A 12538-nucleotide genomic window follows, 5' to 3' on the forward strand; every position below is an offset into this window, starting at 1 on the left:
CTGTTATCTCATATATTTCATTATAGTGATAAAACACTGACTCCTCGTCATTGTTCCTGTAGATCCTCTAGCCTGTCTGTCATTGTGCTATAATTATGCCTAGATACACATTTTTCTTCTAATAACCTGGGAACTCTAAAGGTACAGAAGCTATGGTGTATTTGCCTTTATTACCCTCTGTACCATGTGCATGACACCTACTAGGTATTGTGAAATTTTGATGAGCTCAATTGGAAGAGATGTTTTTATATAATTATATATATGCATTTTTTATCGGTACCGGGAATTGAACTCACGACCGCCTGCTTGCAAGGCAGGTGCTTATGCCGCTGAGCTAAATCCCCAGCCCCTTATACAATTATATTTTAAAAGCAAATGTACTAATAAAGCAATATATATAGGCTACAAAGAATTATATTTTTGCATTGGTACATATTCTAATGCAAACAAATGCGTTAGCTTAATTGATCTCCAAATTTGAAAATATTTTATAACATTTTCTCTCTGTTTCTCTGCTTTCAACCCTTTGGGATAAGCAGATGGTGTTTATAAATACTGAGTTTGAGTTCTGTCTACCTTACAACATGTTACCATGCAACTTCATGTTTGCAGGAACTGTGTATGTTTGGTCTTCAGCTCTGTCTCTGAGCTCTATTTTATTGGTTGGCACAGTAACAGTTGTAAAGGTAGAAGAAATTACATCCCTGTACCACATAATGATGCTGGCTGATGATGAATTGCACATATGATAGTAGTCCCATGAGGTTACAATGGAACTCAAAAAGTCCTATCACCCATGTGTTTTTCACTGTATAGTATTAGAAAAGAATGACAGAGTTTAAAAAATTAAAAAGTTTATAAGGTAAAAATTGTTAGTTTTTCATTACAGAAAGAAAAAATTTTCCAGTGAATTTAGTATAACCATTTATAGTAAAGTGCAGCAGTGTCCACCCTAGGGTTTTACTCATTCAATACTCACTCAGTGTCTTATGAAGGTGGTCATGTATCTTTTATATTTTATTTTTGTGCAGGTGTATTGCTTATGAGCAGTAGGCTGTATGATACAACTGAGGTGTGTGATAGGCTGTACCACAGAGGCGTCAGAAAGCACTTTTGATGTTGGCATAGTAATGAAATTGCCCCAGATGCACTTTTCATACTTCATTTCAGTCATTAAGCAATGCATGGCTGTATAGTAATGATGGTATTACAAAATATTGGAGAAATGTTAGGCAGTACTCCCAATACTTGATATGTACTCTAATTGTCATTTGTATTCTACAGATTGAAAATGGAGGCTCAGAGAGGTCAGACAACTTGCCTATGGTCACACAGTGAATGAGTGGCAGAGCTGGAATTTAAGTCCCTGAATGCAGGCATATTGTCTCTCATCAGCCTGATTAAGTTAAACTTTTTGTTAACTGATGGTTAAAGGAGTACAAGCAAGATCTATTTTTCTAAAGGGAAGAGTTTTTCAGGTAAATAAGCACCCTTGAACCATTGTTCTCCAAGTGTATTCCCAGACCAACCCCAACGAATATTGCTTGGAACTGTATTAGAAATGTAAATTCTCTAGCCTTGTCCCCACTTCACTAAATTAGAAACTCCTGGCAGTGAGATGGAATAAGTTGTGTTTTAGTACATTCTCCAGTAGATTTTGATGCATGCTTCAGTTTGCTCACTATCTAAGTCTCAACTATTTTCTCTGGAATTTCACTGTTTTTTTAGAGACTCATTTTTGTTTACCCTAGGTATTGTGGCATTTATGTGGGGACAAATCTCTAACCTTAGTGAGCGTTTTGGGAGAAGTTTTGTATGTCTGTATCTTGATAATTTTTATTTACTTAGGTTTTTGAAATTTGTTGCTTCCTTTGCTGATGCCCTCAGGATCAGGAAACTTAAACAGTATAAAATTGCCTCCATTTATCCCAGCTGGATCAGGTGCCCTTAGCTGGATGGTGAAGAAGTGGCCCCTAGACGCAGTGATAGGAGAGAAAGGGAAGCAGCAAAACCTGGGAATGGGTAATCAGAGATGCAAGTTGTCACATCTCCCATAAAGAGCCTTAGTCCATAGGGATATGGTTCACATGTGGTAAACAAGGACACCCCTGGACTTCAAACTGGACTTAGAGTAATAGTTCAGGCTTTTTACAAGTATGATTTTAGTAGGTTATTGCTGTAAAATGGGGATAATACGATCTCCTTCACAGTGACATGTGATGGATGTCCATGTTAGTCATGCTTGTTATATCTGTGTTGAGGGAAAGCTGTAAAAAGAGATTGCCACTGCATCTTTGGAAGACATTCTAAGGAATAGACTGTAGTGCATTGAAGAGTCCAAAGTACTCCAGACTGGCTGTTATTCCAAGGGATGGAACTTTGGGAAGTCCAGTTGCATAGAAAACCAGGCATTCATGTGAGTGATTTATTTCTTAACTCTATTTAATAATGTCAGGCTTTAAGTTTTCTTGTGTTAAGGGGCATTGCTGATAGTCGAGACCTGAGGACTATAAAAATATTGATGGAACTGTTAGAAGTACATGGCGTTTGACCTTCTATTAATAAAGACAAATTACTGCATTTCTGTATTACTTGAGTCTGTAAAAACTTCCCTTAATTCCATTGGTATTCCATTCCACAGCAACCAGGGCTGTTGGGGTGTGGGACACAATGTTGTGTTTCTGATTTATGGAGTGAAATACTTGTCTGATTTATTAAACTGGAAGTCAGAGCAAGTCCAGATAACAATCAAGTGAAACTTTCTGAGTGATAGCCACAGAAACAACTCTGTTTTTGGTGGAATAACAGGATTGGCCAGCAGTTATTTACAAAATAGAATCGAACTGTGAGGGGAAATAAGTAGATAAGTACAGAGAAATAGAGGGCAAGTGAAATGCTGTGCAGACTGCTCTGGAAATAGAAAGTCTCTGAAGGAGCCTTTTTTGGAGGATGTTTGTAGGACAGAGACAGTGAGGTATTCCCCACAGTTGTTTGCTAATATCTCCCTCCCATCTCTCAGGACGGCTCCTTTCTACCCAGACTCACATGAGGTGTGGAAAAGGGCAGGGCAATATACCACGTATTACTGAAAAGATGTCATAGCTTATAGGGCAGTGTTTTAATTATTTACTCTTGCCTTTGCTCATTCACAGAGAACACATTTAAGTTTGGAATCAGCTCATCTAAGCCTCAGACTTCAAAGGGATCTCTTTGCTATTTTGATAATTCATCATACCCATTTTGTTGACTGTGTGACCTTGGCAATAACAGGTATGACATGTTGACTGTCTGTGACAGTCTATCTAGATCAGGGACTTGCAAGAGCACATCTAAAGGATGGGAGCCCTTCTAATTTTGTTCCTTCAGGACTTATTTGGTGAGTAACATCTTCTGCTTCTAGTTTTGATAAGACTACAGTAATATGGAGTCTGTGGAGTCTCACTGTGATCCTAAACCCTTTTCTTGAAAGTTTTATGGGGCACTTTTAGCCATTGACATCAGTATTTTTCTCAGCTGCAGTCAATTTTGTGTTACTCTTATTGACCATAATCCTTTGACTAAGTATAAAAATAAAAGAAAATAAGTATTATGTTGACCTTTCTGTTTTCATCAGTTTGAGGGGCTTTGGGCTCTAATAGTCAGATTGTATGAAGTTTTTGGGGCCACTCTTTTGTATAAATAAACCACTCTTTCATCAGATAGTTCAAATGTCTTGAAATTTTGTAGAATGACAAAAAAAAAAAAACAGCTTGGGGTTGGTTTCTTTTAACTAGGATGTGGTTAGCCAATTAGATTTGCAAAATTCCCAGTGTAACTTTTTCATGTCTTTGCAAAATAGTAACATTGATGTTACTATATAAATGATGTTTTCATTTATATAGCCCTATTTGCTCAGGAACTTAAGAAAGTATACTGTTCTGCATCCCTTTATTGTCCAAGAATACATCTTAGAAGAGTCAGTGAAAGTGGTGATTACATAGGAATCATATGTTACTGGAAGTTCACAACACTGGGGGAAAAGGGGAAGATTTTCAAACTTCTAATACCTCTGTCACTCAGTTTTTTCATCTATATCATAGGGATAATAATAGTATCTATTTGATGGAGGTATTTTGAGGGTTGATTCTGTTAATGCATATAAATATATTGAGACAGTAATGGAAAGTTCTCAGTAAATGCTACTTTCTGCACTGGTTGTGACATCAGACAAATAAATATGAATTCAGATTGTTCCCTATGTTTCTTGCTAGTTGTACAGTCTTGGGCAATAACATTTATAATCAACACAGTTGCTAAACATGTATTACATACTAATTATATACCAGATATTATACTAGGCAGTTTATATGTATTGTCACTCCCTACCTTTCTGAAGTAAATAAGATTATACCTATGTATGTATGCATGTATGTACCAGGCATTTAACATATGGCTTTTGCACTGGGCTACATTTCCCATCTCTTTTTTAGTTTTTATTTTGAGACCAGGTGTAGCTCAGTGGCTAAGTTTTCTAGGCTGGTCTTGAACTTGTCATCCTCCTGTCTCAGCCTCCCAGAATGATAGGAATTATATACTTGTGCTACCATGCCTGATTGATTTAAGACATAAGCTGAAAAATGTGATGTTTAGAGAAGAAACTTGTCTACAGGAACAAAGATGAAAGTCAAAACTGACTCCTGAAATTTTTGTGCTTGGTTATCTACAAAGGCTTTCCTGAGTCATGATTTTATCAGTTGCAATAAGAATAGCAATAGCTCTCTGCAGGATTTTCTCTTCTATATATGTGGCACTTATTGGGCACTCTGATGTTGGTATCATCAATTAGGACTTTCCGTGCATAGAATTTTTCTTTTGCTTTCCATTTTTTGTGCAATGAATATATTGTTAGAGATTAGAATTAAATATTTAAGAGCAAGTTCTTGCATTTCTGAGAACTTAAGAATCACACATATGGCCTGACGTAATACACACCTGGGTATCTGCTCTGTATGTGTGTGTCTGTACTAAATCTGGATGCAATGTCAGGAAAAGCATAAATGTTTAAAATCACGGACTCAAACATGAAAATTTCTTGGTCTTAACATTTCGCTTTTCTGTTTGTTCTGAAAGTTTTTAAGGAAAGAAAGCAAGCATTTAAAAATCAAATTCATTTCAATGGTAGGGAGGAGTCAACACTATACATTTATTTTTGGCACTCAAGCAACAACAGTTCTTTAGACTGCTGTGCAGGTATGTGTTTCCTGCTGTAATGAATTAATATAGTTCATGAGACTGGGCTCTGCCCCTTTTCTCTCCCTCTGGAGTCAGATCTTCCAATTGAATAATCAGCATTCATTTTCTTTCTTCAACTACCCATTGATTCTTTAATCTCCTCTGATACAAGCTTCACTCTTACCACCCATTTCAAAGAACAGCAGTAATTTCTTGTAGCCTGTGTTCTTGGTGTTCATCCCAGGTGTGTCTTTTCACCTGAATCTCAGTCCCATGGCCTTCATAGTCTAACAGTTTTATAGAATTGTTCTCTTATGGCATATTTTTAAATCTGTACTTAAGCATGTGTGTGTGTGTGTGTGTGTGTGTGTGTGTGCGCGTGCACACACGTGTGCATGCTAGGGAATTGCAGTGAGCTACATGTCCAGCCTTTTAAAAAATATTTCTTTTTTTGAGACAGGGTCTTGCTAAGTTGGTTAAATTACCTAGGCTAGGCTCAAACTTGCAGTCCTCCTGCACTAGCTTTCCAGGAATGCTGGAGTTAAAGACATGAGACAGAAACCCAACTAAAAACAGTAATCTTCAGGATTAGTTAGCAGAAACAAAATATGTTTTGGGAGCTTCATTTTTGTTTTTTATGCTCTTAAGTTTATACCAGAGGTGACTTATCAATAGCGTTATTGGACTTAATGTTGAAATTTTTCATCCTTGTGAAATATGGAAATGGTATGATTAAAATTTTGTTTTTAATTCATTTTTATAAAATGTGAAGAATTTCTAAATAAAACTTTAAAAATACTTCACAGAAATAACTGCTATATATAATTGTTAATTTTTTCATGAATACTAGAAATGTAGAGATACAAAGATTAGAATTGTGATATCTAACTTAACAGTAGTTTGCTTAATATTTAACTTTTTATAAGATTTATAGTCTCAAAATATGTAATACTATTTCAAATTAATTACCAACTAATGATCTCTTTCATAGTATTTGGTTTAACTCAATCCATTATTCTACTAAATTATTTTATATCTCTTAATAATTAGTACAGAATAGTAATCGTTTTTAAAATAATCATTAATAGATTAGATTTTGAATAAATGTGTATTTGTATTTCAGCTAATACATTTTTAGCAAATAAAGCTCAGATTTTTTTTATTTCATTAGTCCCAGATTACTAATCTATATTTAAAAGTGAATGTTATACTATCAATAAATCTTAGACTGTATTTTGTATGATATAATTTTTAGAGATAAAGGGATCTTTGCTGTCATATTGTCTTTGATCACACATAGGATAAATAATACCAGGGCAAGTGTTGAAATAGGCATGCTGAAAACTGAGACAAAGACTAAATTGCTTTGAGTTAGCGTAAATAGTGTTGGCATGCTAACCTTCAGTATTATTTCTAATACTTTATTTAGCAATGCAGAGAATGTTGAGAGATTGAGAGGCTAAGTAACCTGCTTAAGATCATAGGGATTGTAAGTACTTGCTAGGATTTAAAAGACAAAAGTCATGATTTAACCATTGCAGCCATATAGGTACTCAATAAAGTATTTGTCATTTCAACTAATTAGGTCCCTCAAGGAATTGATTCTGGTCATGGAGATAAATAATCAGGTAATACATTATTCGATAAATAATGAAGCAATTCTCCTGCTTCAGCCTTCCAAGTAGCTGGCACTAGAAGTACACACCACTGTGTCTGGAAATCTTGTCTTTTGGTCACTTACATTTGGAAATTGTACCGGATAGCCCTTAGATACATATTGGATGATGAATGAATGAACTGCATCTGAAGGAGAGAATTCAATGGGCAGGTGAAGATAGGACACGGAGGACAAAGGTATGAACATGAATGAAGGTGTGGAAATCCACTGCTTCTTTGGGAAATGGTTAGTAGTGTGGAATGAACGTGTGGAGTAGTGTGCAGCATAGGAATTTGGCCAGAGTCCTTAGGAAGGGTTGGTTCAGCATCATGCACTTAATACAACATAGTGAAAAGTAACATTACTAGGTTTCTGAGTGCATGCCTATTCATCACTTTAAGGACAAAGGTTCCCAAACTGGGACATATCATAGGAGTTAAAAAGATCTACTTTCATATTCTAACTTTGCTGCTACTTGGCTGTGTGACAGTGGCATATTGCTTGCCTCATTGTCCTGCTTGTCATGTAGTAGGCATTTGGTAAAGAAGTCCTAAGTGAGTGAATTAATATAATTATGTTTTTGCGGGAAAGTTTTGAGTAAGTTGAGGTCTAACAATGTAAAAGAGCTATTACTTTGTGGTACTAGTTGCTTAGTACTTAGTACTCACTGAGTGCGAGACAAGGTTTAAGACATTTAGAGAAGGTAGCAGCATTGTGTTCTGGGGTGACTGGTCACATGAAGCACACTTGAGCTGGTACTGGAAGAGGAAGCAAGGCTTACAGGGTCCCCCGTGGCAAGGATGAGGCTTCATTCAGTGGAGCTACAGAGCACAAAGCAAGTATAAGAGATGTTCCTGGTCCAGAAGACAAGGCATGGGGACTTATAAAGCCTACAGGGCTACAGAAGAAAGGAACTGACTCATCTCAGGAGTCAAAAGCAAATGCAGCATTGATTTACCAGGGAACTCGTGGGAAATGTTTGAGGGTTATTCAGTCAGTGACTTTTGTTCTTTCCTTTCTCTCTATAATCATACCAAAGAAATTAGTATTTTTATGTATACTGATTTTGATGAGACTGGACTTTGTTGTGCATGTCCTGTATGCAAATTAGAAAACCTGTCTGCTTCTGCATACCTCACACCTGCTGTATGCTCCACTTGTAGGGACAGTGGGATGAAATCATAACCCCCAGATGGATATGCTTCGGTGTGATTAGTCCAGAACAAGAGTCCAGTAGGTTCTTGATTTTGCACTAGCAAAAGGGGTAATAATGAGTCAGTGTGGAGAGTCAAGGAAAACCTCCCAAGATAGGAACTAACTGAGCTGCCTGGCAGGAATGCATCACAGGTGAAAGTACAGTTGTGCACACTCTCGATCACAAAGTAACAAACTCCATATTCTGAATGGACTTAGGTATGTGTTGGGAGGATTTGGAGAGAAGAACAGTGAGTCCTTACACATGTTAGTAGGCCATAGGGCTGAGGAGTGTCTCTGATGTGGGCTCTGAAGCAGAGTACAGGGCTGGAAACCTTGGCTACCCCTTGGTACCTCTGTAATCTTCAGCAAGTTCAACTTCAACCTCTCTATCTCTTATTTTTGCTCAGGAGCAGGATGGCTGTATTTGAATAATGACATAAAACACTTTGAGCATTGTCTAGCGTATCAGTTGTTTTTAATAAGTATATGAGGTATGTAATTGTATAATTAATAATTAATGCTGATTATTAAATTATAACCCATCACCAAAGTTTGAACAGTCTGTTTTAACAGAATACTTGATGCTTATGGAAGACAGATAACTGTTCTTTGAGTTTAAAAAGTAAATTACTTTTTTATTCCAGGTTTTAAAAAGTACTTCTTTCCTTTCCAGGATAGTGACTAGCCTCAAGAAACTAGCTCAAAGACTAAAGGAAAAACAGGCCAAAAATAAATCCAACTGTGATATATGCTATGGTCGAAGCATGTACCAAGTCCTAGAGGGACACAAATGATTAACACAGGCAGCACTCAGAGTAGCCTGGAGTGAAACAGCACAATTAATTAGAACATGCTGTAGAAAGGTTGTGGAGTCCTGGACTCTGTGGGGACTGAGGCTGCAGGTACTCAGTGAAAGGCTGCACCTTGAACTGAGAGAGCAGGAGAAATGGCCGGAAGATGCTCACACTACACACTAGATTGAGCAGCGAGAGGCCGGTGAATAGGGCGCCATCACTGTTCTTACAGTACTGACTGCTAAGCCACATAGCTGCTGCTGCCCAGCGCAGTGTTGTCAGATCTGGGCACCAGGGTGACGTTGGTGCCTTTCTGCTCCACACTCTGCAGGAGCTCTAGTCCACACTGTGTGGTGTGGCCCTCCCTTGGTGTTGCACATGGTGATGAACATATGTACATGATGTGTGGCTGGTGAAAACTCGAATGATTGGAATTTCCCTAAAAATGCCATCTAAAAAATGCTTGTTAAGCTGAAGGATATAATTCATTTTTCAAACCTCTGAAATGTTATTTTGGCCTGTTGAATCAAAGACATTCCATAAGTGTTTTCTTTATTACAAGAGTTAAACTTTAATTAGAATTTAATTATAAGATCCTCAAGACATAAGTAGGAGGAGCAGATGGGATAGTAAGAGCAGCTTAGTGAAGGATTAACGATTAAAAGTTGCTCATTAATGGCATAAAGAATGAACAGAGCTAAGTTGCTATGCTTTTGTACTGTTCTGATGCTTTTCAGTTCTGTAGTTTAGTTTCATTCTTAGATTGAAGCTAAAAAATATCATAAATTAGTGTTTTCTTAAATTATTGCTGTATGTTTATATACAGAAAATTTTTGGTAAAGAATAACAAAATGGTGTCTTACTCTTTCTATCACATCATATAGCATTTTGTACCTGTTAGGAGTTTAAATCATATTTATTGACTTGAACTGAAAGAAAGTGACATCTGTTTGTTAGGATCAAATGAACATAAAAGATTTTATTAGAGATTGAAAGAGAGGTGTGAGTCTGTGAGTCTAGACTAGGTTTTTCCATGGCAATGTTTGGTATCTACTTAAGGGAATAACTTGTATGCCTCCTTACCTTTGTCTTACCCCAGAGTGAACATTTGCTTTTTGCCATCTTGGGTCCTTGGCTGGGCATTTGAGGGCTTTGCATCCCACAGCAAGGATAGCTACTCTGTTCCCTGGGGCGGTAGTATGATCTCTTACTAGATTGAATCATTCTACTTGTTAGCGCTTTTACTTCTAGTGTTTCTTTTTGTTTTGAAACTTTATATTTAGTTTTATCTGCCCTTAATTTTATGCATACTGCAGAAAAAATAGACAACTAATGAAAATAAAAATGAAGAACATGTTATACAGTGAAACAAACATAGTTCACCTTCTAACATCCAGAAACAAGCAGTTAATCATCCAGAATCCAGGAACAACCTTTTAAGTCTTTTAAAACATTTTAAAAGACTGTTGCTTTTTTATTTGTAGATTCTGTACTCCCAAATTCACTTTATTTCTAAAATTTATTTGTAGCCTCAGAAGCAATAACCATGGCATGCTGCTTTGACAGGCATTTGTACACGTGCACTGCGGGTGGGACAGTCTGATTTGAGCATTTGCCTGTTCTCAGCAAAGGCCAGCAAGACAAACTGTCTTCTTACATTAGTTTTCATATTATAAAGGGTTGTCCTTTTGGAGATCTTGGGCCATCATTTCTTGTTTTTGTGCTTTTTGTTGGTAATTTCACTGTTTAAAATGGCTTCCTCTGTAGTGCTGTCTAGTTTGAGCAACCTGCAGTGCATTTTTCATAGACAATAGTGTTCAAGCACTCATTATCAAGATGCCAACAATATACAGTATATAATTGTGTGTCAAATCAGGTATTTCAAACAGAGATGCATGAAAGCCAGTATGTGTTAATTGGTTGATGAAACGAATCAGAGGCTCATGGGATCCCAAATTTGTATATCCCTGAGGAGCACTAGCTTAGTATTCCTTAATGCCATGTTTATGGAGGCTGGAGAGTATATCCACTGTAATCGTGAGATCACCTGTATCTCTCTGCTTTTCTTGCGCTCTCATGTGTGATCCTTATATCCTATAGTATCTCAATATATGTATTTATAGTATGTTCATCTTTCAGCTTGCCAAATGGCTTGCATGCTCTAAGATCCATTTGTTGCGCTTAGCCTAAGATCCATTTGTTGTGCTTACCCTACTGTGTGCCGTGTCCCTCTGATATTCTGACATCATGAGAGATGGAAGGCAGGGGAATGAAGGAAGCTGGAATATATTCTCTCTTTCCCTGTGTCTTGGGCTCCTGTGCACCCTCCTCCCTGGCTGGGCCTCTGGCCTCTAGTTCTGCTTGCTGCCCCTGGGTGTCAGGGTCCAAACATACCTTCTCCTTTGTCCTTTCAGCCAGAGGCTGGCAGCAGCTTCCTGCTGTTGCTAATCACTGAGTTTTTCCCCTGACCACCCAATGTAGCATAAGATTGAAAAGCTAGGCCAGGACAAGAAATGAAGGAACGATCACAAGAGCACACAAAAGTAGAAGGGAACGAGGGGAGACCAAAGAAGGGCAGAGGGTATGATAGTTCAGCACTAGGGCCCTATGTGTTGTGTGCATGGGGCTCTGGCCCTGCAGGCTCAGGCTAAGCAGCCCCACAGACACTTGGAAACCAGCCAGGGCCTCTCATCATGGGTTTGTCTGGAATATGATTCCCCTGGACCTGACAAGTCCATCCATTGAGGGAGGAAAGATTCCATTCTGATAATTATTCTGGTTTTAATGATGTCTGTCTCCCTAGAAAATTTTTTTCTGACCTTTTTCATTCTCTGCTTCACACTAGGATCCTTTATTTCAAGAGTATGTACCCTCAGAGGGCTGCACACATCAAATGCTATGTGCTTTGTAAGCTTCTTGTGTTGTCGGGACCCTTATTAAAAATGTATTTTCCCCAAGACTTGGCCCCATGCCCTGAAGCGTGGATTAACATTTTTGAAGAACCACTGTACTAAGTGACATTAAATATTAATGATGTGCTGGGTGTAAAGTGTTCATCTCCTTGCTTTAACTCTGGGACCAAAAGGTTTTTTGTCTGTTTTCTGCTAATGTGGCTATTATAGAAAAGTTGCTTTTTTACTTTGCTGGGATATTTTCCTGTCCCAGGAGTACGGAGGATTTCTTTGTCCTCATGGGGTACAGTAACCAGGAAAAGTCAATGAGACTCTCAACATTTTGGAAAGAGGCCAAAAAACTTCAAACTCTAGAACCAGTAAGATAGATTCTATCATCTGCAAATATGATGCCACTGGAATAGGTAAAACAGCATTGAATGACTCTTGGCCCCAGGGGCTGCCCTGAGAGGAAATTCTCCTCTCTCCTAGATCTTGTGTTTGAGACTTGGCAACCCAGAATAAAATATGATAATTGTGTTATTAATAATAACCAAAAGCACTCTGCTTAAGTTTTACTTATTAAGTAACATTGAAATATTACTCAAATACCCTTTGCTGGTTTTTTTTTTTTAATTTTATTTAAAGAAAGACAAAACAAAACAAAATGGGTAGCAATAATACATACTTTCAAAGAAAAAATAAACAGTAATAAATCACTAGTTGATGTTTACATATTGTCCTCTTACAAATAATTGTTCAAGATACAAAAGTGGAACATATAAATG

At 37.5% G+C, this 12538-nt stretch overlaps 1 protein-coding gene across 13 annotated transcripts in view; it reads left to right on the forward strand.

The window, feature by feature from the left end:
* Positions 1 to 12538, forward strand: part of Fggy (FGGY carbohydrate kinase domain containing) — a 511054-nt gene that overhangs the window by 122680 nt on the left and 375836 nt on the right. The window contains exons 1-2 of one of the 13 annotated variants that reach the window (XM_063236605.1): positions 1517 to 2416; positions 3153 to 3270. The exons of the other annotated variants lie outside the window; for them this stretch is intronic. The gene's annotated coding sequence lies outside the window, so the exon portion shown is untranslated. Of the gene's footprint in view, positions 1 to 1516; positions 2417 to 3152; positions 3271 to 12538 lie in introns of those variants that run through there. 13 annotated transcript variants of the gene reach the window in all.

The sequence above is a fragment of the Cavia porcellus genome, unplaced genomic scaffold (genome assembly GCF_034190915.1).
Source record: "Cavia porcellus strain 051 isolate PalLab524CR breed Dunkin Hartley unplaced genomic scaffold, mCavPor4.1 scaffold_25, whole genome shotgun sequence".
NCBI lineage: Eukaryota > Metazoa > Chordata > Mammalia > Rodentia > Caviidae > Cavia > Cavia porcellus.